The following is a 15,409-nucleotide window of genomic DNA, read 5'->3' on the forward strand; positions in this document are numbered from 1 at the left end:
TGGTTCTTCTACCTCCGTACAAAGACCGTATATCGCATAATATTTTGCGTTTCCTTTCCAACTACGTATTTGATTGGGCTTTCCAACTTTGTTATTCGATCGGTACTGGTAAGTTTTATTCAGACGAGACGTGCGTCCAGCGTAAGAAATCATTACCCTTGTATCTTTGATGAACTTACCCCGTGATCAATTTCGTCAAATATTAATCAGAGTGTAAACGGAACAAACTTGTTTTGTTTTACCTTGACTTACAGCTTCAATTAGTCGATATCCATGCATATGGTAGATAAGTTCTCGATACCAATTCAATATACCATCAGTAGTTAGCGCTTATAGTATTCTACATGTTTTACCGTATAGATATTTAAGTTATCTAAAACTCTTGCAATTTGAGAAAAACGTATTTCGAATTAATAGCAACAATCAGACTTTCATGCCTTACTACGTCATTTGGTCTGTGGTGAAGATTTTTTTAGTTGGCAACTCTATCACCTTCTTATTCTTATAGTAATAATTATTGTTGGTAAAGTGTCTTTTCGATCCAGACTAGTCTATGTGCAGCACAACGAATCGAGGGAAGGTTAAAGGAACAAAAACACCTCAGAAACTTGGTTGAAATGTGTCAATAGCGACTTATTGTCAAGCATCATCATAACGACCCAACGATTGTAAACACATTACCGTCAAAGATGAAGTTACACATAGTTGAAAAGAAATTGAGGACCTAGAATTGAAGGATTTTGATAATAAATCAAACATTATTAGTCAAACCCTTTGGAAATTCACGAACTTTAGAAATATTATATGTTACAGTGTATCCTTGGTTACAACAGCAATATATGTCCTTTTCACTTACAAAAGCATCAAACGGTGAGTTACTGTAAATTTTTAAAATGTACTTGCCACCATAAATCCTTAAGGAAATGGGATTGCTCTTTCCTATACCTGCACTATTACATCCAAAGCAGGTGTAGTTACCCGAGTCATAGAAACTTGTAGTAGGAATAATTAGTGACGGGTCAGATTTACGTATTCCTTTTGTTCCTACTGCCCCAGAATTCAAAGCTGTTAGAACGCCATTGTTTTCCTTTTGCCATGCCACAAAAATCAATCGAAGAACAGATGAGATTTGGCATTTCAGCGCTACATGATCTCCATACAACACCGAGTAACTTGTTTTGACCACTTCGACATATGGAGCTCCTACAATAATAATAATAATAATAATAATAATAATAATAATAATAATTATAATAATAATAAAAATGATAATAATAATAATAATAATAATAATAATTAAAAAAAGTATTAATATTAATAATAATAATAATAATACTGATAATGATAAAAATGATAATAATAGCAATAATAATTATAATATAATTCCTTGCATTATCCCATTCCGTCTAAATACAGATATAAATGGAAAACGTACTAAAGGAATATTGGAACTGTACTAAGGCAACATCGGAATTTATCTAAAAAAGTGGAAAATACCAAAGGAGCATTCAAACTCATAATTGGAATACAACTGGCAACGCCATAGAAAAATCCGAATAAGGACAAAATTACAAACAACAGTAACAAAACATTACAAAGAAAACTATTTAAAAAGAATGAGCAACACAAACCCTACTATGAAATCCACTGAAAAGATTAAATAAATGAATTTATGTGATAATTTTGTTGTTGTATTTTAATGTATACGACTATAAGTTTAAAGTGCTCTAAAAGAAAATTTTAGAATTTTGTTTTTTTAAGCAGGTTCAATGGATATTAACAATACTTAAAACTTTTGACCCGCTTATACCTGCAGATTGTCTATGTTTTGAGCTATCTTATAAGCAAACATTTCTATTCAGACCGAGTTTCGTTTATTTTTATGTTCTTAAAACTATATTTTGTCTCAAACGTCTCAAATGTTGCGTTTACTGGAAAAAAATCTAAAGCGAGATAGGAGACAGACATCAGATTTCAGAAATTCGGATAAAAATAATGACTCAACTTTATAGTAGTAACAACGTTTGGGAACAGGTTTATGATCTAAATAAAACAATATGACCTTTGATGATTGAAAACACAAATGTTATCGAAGTTGTTCTCAAATTTGTGTTATTGACGTCCTTACTATCTAATTTATAGTATGAAATTTGCAGACAAACTATATTGTTTAGGTCAAAGAATAAGGATTTGATTTCAAATAAATGATGATATTCATCAATTGTTTTGTGTTTTTATCTTTATTTCAAATAAGTTAATGTAGTCATAGAGCATTATTAGTGTTGCAGCGTCAGTTTCGGTCAATATTTTTCATAATGTAGAGCAGTTTTAGCATAATTGATTGATGCCGGAAGCCTCTTACCAGAAAATGTGAAGAAAGATTTAATATCAACCTTGCAGGTGGCGGCAAAGATTTTCAGAAAGCTTTTCGGCCCGAAAAATGTACAAAAACATTTTTTAACAATATCTTCATAATGTGCTGACTTTAAGGGACATGATATACTCTTATGACAAACTTTGTGTTATCTTGCAATGAGGCGTTTGAAATAAATCCATTGGAAAACAAAATTGGGACTTTTTTAGTACTTTATGATAAAATCAAAATTTAATGCTATATTTCATTAAACATCTGATAAAAGTGAACCTTGTTGTTTAGTAATGATGTAGGGATATGCATAATATGACGAAATACTATATATCGGATTTTTTTTGGTGTTTGTCTAATTATCGCTTTTTCCGTGGTAGACATTTTACAATGATAATCACCATATGCTAACGTTTCATTGTAAATTCATTTTAGTGCAGTGTTCAAGGCCAAAAATCACGAATAATGAAAATTGTGCTGCCCCAATCAAATCCAAAACTGCGAACAAAAATCGACGCAAAAATAATCAATGTTCCGTAAAAATGCAAATGACAAGATTAAGAAAGTTATGACATCATAATTACCTCGTAACATGCACCTATTTGAATAAAATGGATACATCTTATTGTGTTGTGCCCATACGTTTTCAATCCAACATATTCTTAAAAGCAGTTAAAAACATGAAAACAAATTACATAATAGAGAAATTTTTTCATAGTTGTGCTATTGTACCTCGTCAAATGAGATAGTTTCTTTTTTGCTGAACACCTTACTACCTATTTATGTAAAACATCATTCAGTATAAAATGATAACTTTAAAATTTGCTTCGGAAAAGGTTTACCTACATTCACATTTCACTTGATTCACCTCTGAAATACAAGAACACAAAAACGTACCACCATTTACAGTCACGTTGATAATCTTGCTGAACCCAATTCCTTCGTCATTTTCCGCAATACATGTGTATAATCCATTATCAATGTCCGTAACCTTTGAAAGAGTCAACGCGGGGTTATCAACAGTTATACCATCTGTCCCAGACAAACCATGATCCAATGTTGTTATGACTCCACTTGAGTTCCGTATCCAGTAAACTTTATGAACTGTTGAGCTTGTCGATATTGTTGTGTCAATTACAAGTTTTGATCCATAATTTAGATTAAACTCGTCTTTATCTACAATTATTGTAGGAGTGGAAGCTGGAACCAAATTATCAATTTAAAAAGTTTGTCATAAAGCTATTTGTGAAAACAACGTAGTTTTTATTGTGTAATATTTAAACTCATCAATTATACCAGGCTTAACATTTGGTTCACCAGGCGCGCTTTTCGTCTACCAAAAACTCATCAGTGACGCTCTAATAAAAAAATTTAAAAAGGCCAAATAAATTTCAAAGTTGGAGAGCATAGAGAGCCAACAATTACGAAAGGTTTTGCAAAATACAGCTAAGCTCATCTTTTCCTTGGGTAGACAATCCTTAGTATTTCGAAAAATTCAAAGTTCTGTACGCAGATAATTAATAATTATGACCATATCAATGATAATTCGTGTCAACACAGAAGTGCTAACTTCTAGGCTGGTGATGGCCTCGGGGAGTATTCATTCTCCAGCCTATATACATTATGTCTTAATTTTCTCGTTTTAATAGTTTCACATTTTTCATGTCGTGGTGTTTATAGCATACAATACGGTATGGGGTTTTCTCATTATTAATGACCGTACGGTAAGCTTTAATTACTTATATCCACTTCATTTGAAGTCTGATTGATAGTTCTCTCATTGGCAGTCATACCACATCTACTTATTTTTTATATAAGCACATAAGCAATACAAGATCCGATTTTTACAGCCAATATCCAGTTGTCTTTAAAACAAAGTTGGTATATATTCACATATGTTACAGTAATACCTGTGATTATGGCCTTTTTGTCCTTTATCATACCACCTGTGGTTTGATCAATACAAAAGGTATTACTAAAAATTAAATCACCAGTCAAGGGAACTGGTTATTGCATTTTTGTGGCAAACTTAAATAGTTTCAAGTAATATTGTATCCAAGGTAAATTTTGTGTGTGTTTTGACAGAAATTGAGAATTTGTGCAATTATTAATAATTACTAAATATAAATGATATGTACAAAATGTATATACATGAACATCTTGTTGAACAATTTTGAAATAGCTAGATATGTCAATATTAAAAAATAATAGTGTCTAGATCGTAAACTTCGAAATGTTGGGTTAATATTTGATTCCAGGAAAACTACTCAGTGGGAAAGCCACACGTCAGTTCTGCGCCTCCTTCCATATGACGTAACGGACAAGAATTCAAGGGCGAAAATCGCGATTTTTACATAGACGGCGACAGTATCTCGGTAATTTTTTTACATCGTGTACGTTTGATTTTTCAAGAAATTTATTATTAAAGACATTTAAACTTGCATCATTTCATCATCAATTAGTTATATAGGTAAGTTTAACAGGTGACCATGCTATTTTTTCTTCTTAGGAGGTTTTATTTTACAAGAAACAAACATCTGAAAATGGCAAGTGACGTTGTTGTTTTGGAAGATAAAAATATGGCGGGTGTTTTCCCCTTCTGAAAATAACTGACACATTTGCATCCTAATGGCTATTTAAATATAAAATGACCAAAAATAGTATCTTTGATGATGGGAGTCCCAAAATATTTGCATAACTACCCATCACTCCGTGTCAAATTGCAATTGAGGCTGCGAAAGGGAAGCACATAAATCGACGCCATTTTTCAACAGATCCACATGAATAGTAGGTTTCTGTGCTCACAAAATCCTAGTAATATTCTTTTAATGGTTAGTAGAAAGATATGAACAATATCCATAACAAAATTTTATTGATCAGATCGGTTTATGCCAAATTATGGCTATATATTTGCCCCTTTTTCGATGCTGAAATTTCCTCAGACCACATGTAAATAAACGCCCCTTTCCCAGCGTGAGACTTCAATTTTAAATAAAACTTTAATTTTGGCCTGTCAATGATAACATTTATATTTTAGTTTAATTATTATGGTTGTGTAAAACATTTGTGACCATTTGTTTGATTCTCTCGAATAGTAAAAAGGTTAGTTCAATGAGTGTGTGACAAAAAAAAAATAACAACAGAATAGAGACTATGGCTAAAAGTATAAAGAATGGAGAAAAATTGACTATAAATATAAGGAATAGAGAATAATGTTGTGGTAATTTATTGAGAAAAGAGAATGTTGGGCAAAACGTATAAAGAATAGAGACAAATGACCTTAAAGATTTAATAATATAGAAATGGAGGACACCCCATCCAGACCCTTGTTTATGTGAACAACAGTACCATGTTTTTGTTAAATAATGCATATATGGTCATGAAAAATACTTTGAACAGATTTCAGGTATATGAAATATGAATCAGGAGGAAAGTATCAGTTCTGCCCCTCCTTCCATGCTAAAAAAACACACAAATTATATGTTATTGATTGTTGATTTTTAACGCCACAGTATTGGCAAGGTGTTGTGGCCAGGTTTTATTGGGGGTGGATGCCTGATTGCTCATATACTTTATAGTACAGCCCGAAGAATGCCCTCAGATTTGAGGGAATCTCAAATTTCACAACTGATTAACTTCACAGTTTGAAGTCCTTGTAATTTATATATCACTCTTCCCAATAAACTGACCACAGATGTTACACATAGGTTATCTGATAAGAAAGTCAACATTTCGACATTTTCTGTCTTTACTTGAAATATAAAAATAAATATTCTTCATAAGATTTTGACAATCTAGTCAGTGTTTTTTTTCATTAATCATGTTCAGATACAGTTAAAGAATGTAATATGAAGCTATGATTTCTTTTTTATTAATTTTCCATTTTTTTTAAATTTAGAATAGACCCATAATCTGTTGTCATTTTGAAGATTAATTTTCATTAGAAATGAATATTCTTAGTAATTTTCACATTTATAATGATAAAATGTCATTTAATGATAAAAGGAAATTTCCTAAATATTTAAAAGAAATTCCTAATAGAATATTCATTAGGCAAAGACAATTTGGAAAAAGAACCCTCCTTTTTATACGCCCGTTTGTGAGAGGTATTATGGTATACCGTTGTCCATCCGTCCGTCTGTCTGTCCGTCCTTCATAGATAACCACAGACCTTTGATTACAGCAATCCTAGTTCAGATAACTTTCACAAGGAGAGTTTGAATTCTCAACCTGAATGCAGACTTGCTTGTGCATTTACTTTATATTTTTGCTCTCATACTGATATTTTGTTTGTAATTATAACGTTTACTTACATTCAATATCATAAAATATATATTAATATCTATTAAAAAGATTGATATGTTATTATAGTGATGAATTTAACTTTAACATGTTAAGATACTGAAGTAAATGAATAAATAAATAGAAAAATTTCTTTGAACATATGTTGCTGTATATGATTATGACCTTTTCTTATCAGACATATCATATAAAGTCATTAAAATAAATTATTTATTTACACCAAAATTCTAAATTTTTTTGTTTATTTTTATTGAAGCTTATATACATACTTTTGATTATTTAAGATTAAAATAAGAATAATTTCAATTTCAAAAAAATAATAACAAATATCTAAAAACAAACTTAAGTAAATACATTATGGGATTTTCTCATGATTGAAGGCTTTAGTGTAGCATAAAATTGCTTATATCCACTCTATTTGATTTTTTGGGGATAGTTGTCTCATTGGCAATTATTTCACATCTGATTAGTTTTACATTAGTGAAATTAGAAACATTCAATTTAAATTAAAACTTGGACCACATCAGAATCAGTAGACAATTAAAATGTAAACTATAATTTCATATGACAACTCTAGAGAAGTTGGGAAATTATTTTCATTTAATATCATATGCATAAATTATATATTTACAGATACATGTACATGTAACAATAGAAATAAGGAATAAAGAAGAGCAGGAAACATTTCCATTTTGAGGATTTATGGAACAGAGGACTATTTGACTTGTTATTACTTTAACTTGGACTTTTTAACAATAATTATGCTTCTTAAATTTTAAACTTTATTGTTATGTGTTTTTTTTTTACTTTCAAAGTATTTAAGTTGTATTAAAATTTGTATTTGATTGAAGCTTATTTACTTATAATTATTTAAGATATTATTTACATATGTTTCATTTTGATATTATTTTTATGCATTTGTATTTATTTATCTTTTAATAAACTTTTTTTTTCTTAACATTTTTATATTTTTATATATACAAAGTGAAACACCATAATCATTTAATATTGATGACATGGGGTAGATGTACATGAGACAATGCTGCTGCTGCAATACAATAAAACATTCATAGATGCAAAGCAAGCACATTAGCCATATACATGTATGTACTGTAGTATTTGAGACATAAAAAAATATCAAAGATGTAAAAGGTCTACTTTAATGATTTATTAGGTGTGAAGGACTTAAACGGAGTGGTTTTAGAATCGTTCACTTCTCCCAGAGGTATCCTTGATGTCTCTCTAGTGGCCTCTCATGACTGATTTTTCACTGTTATATGCTTTCAGGGAGATTTTGAAGTGTGGTGACCCCTGCACCTTAATAAATCATTTTCAGCAGATACATATCTCTGTTTTCAGACTATTTGATGAAAAGTTTAAACTAATATACAAATTAGAAAAATGAAAACTGAGCAACTTGAACCCACAAAATACAGATGATCTCAGGTGCTCTGGAAGAGTAAGCAGATCCTGTTCCATGTGTAGTATTTAGAATGAGATGCCTAGGTGCCTAGGTGCCCTTTTCCTATATGTAATCACATGATTTTGCAAATTATTGTGTGCTTTATTTTGTGCAAATTTGAAGAATGGAATAAAATGTGTAAAAAGTATTGCTTTTGTAGAAAAATCAGCACACAGATATAGGAATGGTATATATGTATCTGATTTAAGTATAGATCCTGTGTCCAAGCTTTGTTTTCTTGTAATAAGCTTGGACACAGGATTTGCATTTTAATCAGATTAAAAGGTATCAGAATGCAATTTATTATTTAGATACTCACCCACTCACATTATTGCAGTAATAAAAACTTTGCTATCCTTTCTGAATTTACAGTACCTAAAATTTCCATCATGATAGACCTCGAAAAAGATTAGTGTGAAATAAAAGTTGTGGGTCGAAAAATTAATATCAACGCAACAAAATAGGATCACCAAAATCAGAGTGAGACATTCATATGCCATCTTCAAAGTAGACCTCAGAAGCGATATAGCTTTTTGTAATGCTCTTAATGGTCATATAGCTCTCACTTGTATTAAGACTTGTATGTACTAAGCATTGAGCATACCTGTTGAAGGTTATTCCAGGAAAGCCCTTGGATGCATTCAATTTAAAATATTATTTTTTCATTTTCAATGAAGGAATAGTGTAATTAATGAATGCTATATTTGAAAAATACCATTGTTAATGTTAATTTCTTCAGCAGCAGCATATCTGGGTTGAACTTTTTTTTTCAACTTTAGTTTTTCCTTGGGAAAAGTTGTTTTTAAAAGAAACCCATATTGACATGATTGACAATTGATAGAGGATGATAATTATAGGTAACAGTTTTAGCCTTCAACAATTTGCAAATCAATTTGTCAAGTATAAAGGACCTTATAAAACAGCATGTGATAAAAATTCTAAATCCAGAACTAATGATGAAATAAATAAAGCTACTATATATATATGGAAGAAAAACAAATTTGATGAATGGCCACTAAACTTTTTCAAAACAATTCTTTAGAACATGCACACACTTTGAAAACACAATGACAAATATTTGTTACCAGGGCCCAGACACACTTAAACATGAATGGTTAGTGTACAACAGGTTCCTTGATAAGGACAGGCAAAATACAAATGTTTGTGTGTTAACTTCCCACTTGCATAGTAGTTTTATTTATACAATAAGAACAAAGACTACAAATCAAGGGAAAATTATTGACTCATCAGATTTTCATGTCACAGTGGCAGGCAGGCAATATTTGTTGATTGATACTTTTAATATTTTTAAAATTGACAAGTTGACACATTTCAGGTAAATATTTACAGAAACAAAGAATGACTGTAATCATTAGACTTAAAAAAAATGGATTAAAACAGACATTAGCTGAGTGTTTACACTTTGCATTTAAACAAGCTTTTCATTCAGACAATATTTTTTGCCCAACTGAAATTTCTTGAAAGTGGGGAAAAGGGGGATGGGGTTCCTGACAACTGAAGTCATCTATATGGACAAATTCATTCATAGAATAAACCAGTTTCAATGTACTACATAAATCTGTTATACACTGCAGCATAATTAAATAAATGCAGAAAATTATTGAAACAAGGAGTCTGAGCAACATGAACAAAAATCAACAAATGACGGAGTATATAAAGCCTTCAACCTATCAACATTTTTATGTAAAACATATTAAAAATCCAGGAAACATCATCACACTTCATTGTCTGAATCAATTTCGTGGTTAAAAACTGGTAAAATTGACATCATTTGCTCCATTTTGCAATGAAATAACGCCAAAAACGTTAGAAAAATGTTGAATTATGACCTCCGGTTGAGCTATTTATTATGTAAACAAGACTCGAAGTGACGGGGAATTCTTTACATAGTCATGTGTCCATGTGTTTCTGGGTCACATTTATTTATATCTCAACCAATAAAAAGCTTTAGGATGCAATTGTGTCAGTTATTTTCAGACGGGGGTATTACCCGCGTTTTTTTGGAAACCAACGGAGGTACAGTCTTTTGATTTATCATATTTCAATAATGAAGCACTTATTTTAATATAATTTTGGCAGTTGTGTGACAAAATCTATTCTGAAGAAGATTAAACCGCAAACACTGTTGGATGATAAGTCGGTTTGATAAATTTATTGTCCGAATCATATGCTACGTTTTTGTTTACACGCTGATTACAGCGCCACCTCGAAATTTTTAGATTATGTCCCCTTTCCCGCGTGACCACCGGAAAGAACTCTTCAATGTCACTGGCTTTCCCACTGACTGACAGAAAAGGGGAACAGGAAATAGTCACAATAAAAAATGAAAATATAAAAAAATCATTTGTTGAATTAAATTTAAAAAAATGATTGTGTGTTTTCTTTCTTTTCTTACAAGATTTTCTATAAAAATTAAGTGAAATTTTTAAAAGTTTTTATTTCTTTTCTTCTTAAGTTAATATTTAACTTTTATCAGTAAATAAATGCAGTATTTTTCAGATCAACAATCTACTTTCCTTGGATAATTTTTACAGTGTTATATTATGTCAATATAGTAGACAACTGATAGGAAAGGTGAAAGGTAAAATTAAGCCAATAGTGTAAGTCTCTTGTGTATTGCTGTATATGTAGAATGTTGACATCTTCATGGACCAAATTTCAGCTAAACAATTTATTAATCAGGGAAAGTTTTAATTGCAATTAACAATCATTGAAATGAAACAAAACACAGACCATGTAGTAAACCCATACCCATGTATTATAATGTTTCAATTAATTCAGAGAAAATGAATGGTTTTATTTATTTTACTATTTATAGAACAGATATAAGATTCTTGATGTTTTTTACAATAAAAAAGGAAATGTAATTCTGTAGATTTTACTACTACCAGAGTTTAAGTCTTTTCATTTGTGACTCTTCCCCGTTTTCCTTATATATAAGTATAAATTCTATCAGGTTAGTTTCATTTATTCATGTATCATCAAATTTAAGAAGTCTTTCAGTATTGTTTTCCTACCTTTAAATAATTCTCTTGATTTACTTTATATTTTCTGGCAATTTGATAAGAAGTGTTTAATATGTTAACTGGGTAGCAGCTGAAACCCTTTCGAATGAGGTAAAGTCTTTTAGTTTTGAACTGAAGTGTTTAATGGATTTTCCAAAACTATACAGAGTCCAAGAGGATATGTGCCTATTCCAAGTCAGGAGCCTGTAACTCAATTATTGTCGTTTGTTACTGTATATCATATTTGTTTTTAGTTTATCGTTTTCTACATTAATCAGGCCGTTAGTTTTCTAGTTTGAACTGTTTTACATTTATTATTTCTTTATCTTTTATAGCTTACTATGATGTTTGGGTTTTGCTCATTGTTGAAGGCGTACGGTGACCCCTAGTAGTTAACTTCTATTTCATTTGATTTCTGATGAGTTGTCTCCTTGGTAATTGTACCACATCTTCGTATCAAATATTCACCGACGAATGTATCCCTTACCATTAGTTTTATAATAACAAAATGTTATTATTTGATACCGAAGTCTGCTAAGGCTGTATATTACTGCATATATTATCTTCTCATGGATGTCAGTTTAGTTAAGTGATCACTTACAACCCTTAAACAAGTTACATGCTGTTAAATTCCCCATAACAACATTATTGGTTCTAATTTTACTACATCGTATATAAATTATATTAAAGTTTCATTCACAAAATATATGAGATAATGGTGAAAGGCGTTTGGTATAATGCGAAATGTTGTTTGATGTAATGAGAACGATATATAGCGGAAAAATAAAAGTTTACCGCAACCAGAACTGTATACATGTGGCTTATGGTTCTGACATTTTATTATTGCCGTTATACAAAGTTGTAAGTATTGCATAACCATTATTCATGAATAGTCAATTATAAATGTTGATATTATTCAGAAAAAAAAAGAAAAAAAAAAAACGGTTATTAAAAGTCAAATTAAGGTTTTATGATAATGCGGTGTTTTTAATAAAATCTCCCTCACTACAACAAATATTTACAATGGTTACCAATATCATATTCGTCACTGAATCATGAATGACAATACAATTAATAGTTATCAAAGGTACCAGAGTTATAATTTAATACGCCTGACGCACGTTTCGTCTACATAAGACTCATCAGTGACGCTCAGATTAAATTTCATTCAAATTAAATGTCATGAATCATTCATTTAATTTTTTTAATGATAAAAAGAATGAACAATGTAACTTCAGGTCTTAATTCTTAACAATCGTTATTTAATGTGGTACCTAAAACTACAGGGAGATAACTCTGTAAAAATCAGCTAAACGTTTTAATTACGTTGTATTGTTAAGGAAATATTAAGCTTCTCAATGATCAAAATTAGTGTTTGTCAAATTGCTATATAACCAAAGAAATTTTTCTGATAAAGTGGTTGGTTCAAATTTTTTGAAATTTTTATATTTTTGTCAAAGGGTCAAAGTAAACATTTTGTCAAAATTTTATGAAAATTAAACGAGCCAAATTAATATTAGTCAAGGTGTTGGGTACCACCTTAAACTACGACGTCCAATTGAAATGAATAATAATGAAACTTGATATAACACTCACTTGAAAATGCTGTAACACTATTATTAGTTTTCTACCTCTTCTATTAGTAAAGACGTTCTACCTTTACCTTACTTTAAATTCATACCTTCACTGACTTTAAAAATGCACTGTACAATAACATGAATACAAATCAATCTGTATGAAGGTCTTTCTTTCTGCAAATACGTGTTAATGCGTGTTTATGATTAACAGTAAATTAATACCTATGAATTAAAATAATTAAAGTTAGATCTTTAATATGAATAGGTTTCATATTATGAAATTAGACTTAATTTGTTTTTTTACACAGAAATATGACATGGACATTTTTCACATGAATACAAATCAATCTATATGAAGGTCTTTCTTTCGGCAAATACGTGTTAATACATGTTTAAGATTAATATGATTTAATACCTATGAATTCAAATAATTATGTTAGATCTTTAATATAAATAGGTTTCATAGTTTATGAAATCAGACTTAATTTATATTTTCGCACATACATTTTTCAAAATGTATTTTTCAGATGACAAAATAATAGTAGGATCATTTATGAGATTTTAGCATCAGTTTACAATGGTTGCCTCTTATTGTTTCTTTTCAGTATTCCAAATTTATTAAATACTGTTCACCCGGTTTTTGAAGGAAAGAGTGCAACCGGCATACATACATATTTAAGTGCGTTTGTGCTTCACTACGTAACTTGATTTACTTTAAAAATCATTAGGAAAATAAAACTCATCAAAGATATTATGCTTACAATTTGTTACGCCCGACAATCTGTTTGTCTACAAAAGATTCGTAAGTGGTGCCCAAATTAAAACAGGCAGCGTTTAGGAGTAAGAGCAACGGAACGGAGTCAGAACAATGTGTCCGGGTAGGGAAACATGTCTTCCTGCAGAATGTTACCTTGTGAAATATCACGTTGAAAATTCGGCTAAGCGTGTAGGTCTTGTACAAAGCAGTTAAACAGTCATCCATAATCATCATTCATTATGGCCAAAATAGTTCAGGATTTTTGATCAATGTTTTCCATTAAAATATTATTACCTTGTCATATGGTATATTTATTTTTACAAAAGGTATTAAATGTACACTAAATAATCACTTACTGTTGATCACATTTAACGCTTGGAAAAAGCTACGGAGTCAAGTTGCCAACTTGTCTCTTTTTTTGGTAAAAATGCAGATTTATAGGATTTAAAATTTTTACAAATTTTTGATAATTCGAATGAATGATTGCATTTTAGGTACTGACGTTGTTTATCATCTTAATTACGTGTTATATTGTTCTTTTATTTGTCTTTGGAAATTAGTAACCTTTCATAGTACTGTTTAGTCCATTTTTTTGTACTATTCTTGTCTTTCATTTTTGCTGATGTGCTTTGTCTATATGCCATTTCGTTTTTCTTTGTTGACATATTTGTTTGTTTTTATAGTGATTTAGATTATAACACAATGATGACTGCTGTACCCCTATTTGTGACATTTTTACCTATTATGTATGTTTGTTTTGTTCACACATTGTTGTCAATATAATAGAATTGTATGCGACTCTCATACAGGTGAGAGGTTCAGCTATCTATAAAACAGGTTTATTCCACCATTTTATACTTAAGGAAATGTCTGTACCAAGTCATGAATATGACAGTTGTTTTCCAATCGTTTGATGTGTTTGACCTTTTGATTTTGCCATTTGATAAGGGACTTTCCGATTTGAATTTTCCTTGGAGTTCAGTTTTTTGTTATTTTACTTTTAACTGCAATCTGGTCTTGAATTCCATGTTTTCGATTGCCACGATTTGTAAATATTACAGTTCAGCAGCTGTGTTAAATTTTTATACCATACACTGACAAGAAACAGTAGAAATGTTAACATGGTGGATGTTATTAGCTGAACAAAAATGCCCTAAAAATTCTAAATTTTCTCATTGCCTTATCGAATCTGGTAAAATGATATCTCCTCGGTCCAAAATAACACTGAAAATGTCAAATGGGAGATTAATGATTTTTTTTTTTATTTCTCAAAAATAGATTTTTCACGAAACTGCTTCACAGTTAACATAATACAAAAAGTCATGCCGATTTGCTATATGGTTATGTGGATATTCCTGATAAAAATCTATAAACAAAACGTATTTTTATAACTTGTTTAAGTAGTATATTTTGATATTATCCAGTAGATGATGCATCGGTTGATCGCCTCAGAGGTAAATTAATTTGCAGTAAAAGTGATATCCAGCTATGATGTGCTAAAAGACGTGCCAAAAACAGTGCAGAGCTCGGAATAACATTTAAAATTAAAAGAAATTGTCTGTAATGGGACTATACATATAAGATATAATAGAGATAAGTAAATATGAGCGCCATAGGATACTCCTATCGAGATCGACCATCACTGTATAACGAACACTTGCATGAGTTTTGAAAACATCTATGGTCATCGATTATATAAGCTTGTATATTATCAAATTGAAAAGACAGTTTTGCATTAAAATTGTGTATATAAAACTTACCTTCTTCATAACAATGTTATTTGTTGATAAATTAATCAAATTATAGAGAAAAAAAAAAGAAACCAGGCATATAGTTCTCTTGGATGAATTCTGTTATTAGATCCTGTTTTTGTCATACAGCTCATCACGTATTCAAATTCTTATACATCCTTGGGTATAA

At 30.3% G+C, this 15,409-nt stretch overlaps 1 long non-coding RNA gene across 1 annotated transcript; it reads right to left on the bottom strand.

Moving 5' to 3' along the window:
- Positions 1-1,065: 1,065 nt before the first annotated feature.
- Positions 1,066-15,398, bottom strand: LOC127717667 (uncharacterized). Its single transcript, XR_007989288.1, has 4 exons — positions 15,250-15,398; positions 12,837-12,906; positions 3,263-3,565; positions 1,066-1,203 (listed from the first exon to the last, which is right to left on the bottom strand). It is a non-coding gene; the product is annotated as an uncharacterized LOC127717667 (long non-coding RNA).
- Between the last annotated feature and the right edge of the window lie 11 nt (positions 15,399-15,409).

The sequence above is a fragment of the Mytilus californianus genome, unplaced genomic scaffold (assembly GCF_021869535.1).
Source record: "Mytilus californianus isolate M0D057914Y unplaced genomic scaffold, xbMytCali1.0.p SCAF_10, whole genome shotgun sequence".
In the NCBI taxonomy this organism is placed as follows: domain Eukaryota; kingdom Metazoa; phylum Mollusca; class Bivalvia; order Mytilida; family Mytilidae; genus Mytilus; species Mytilus californianus.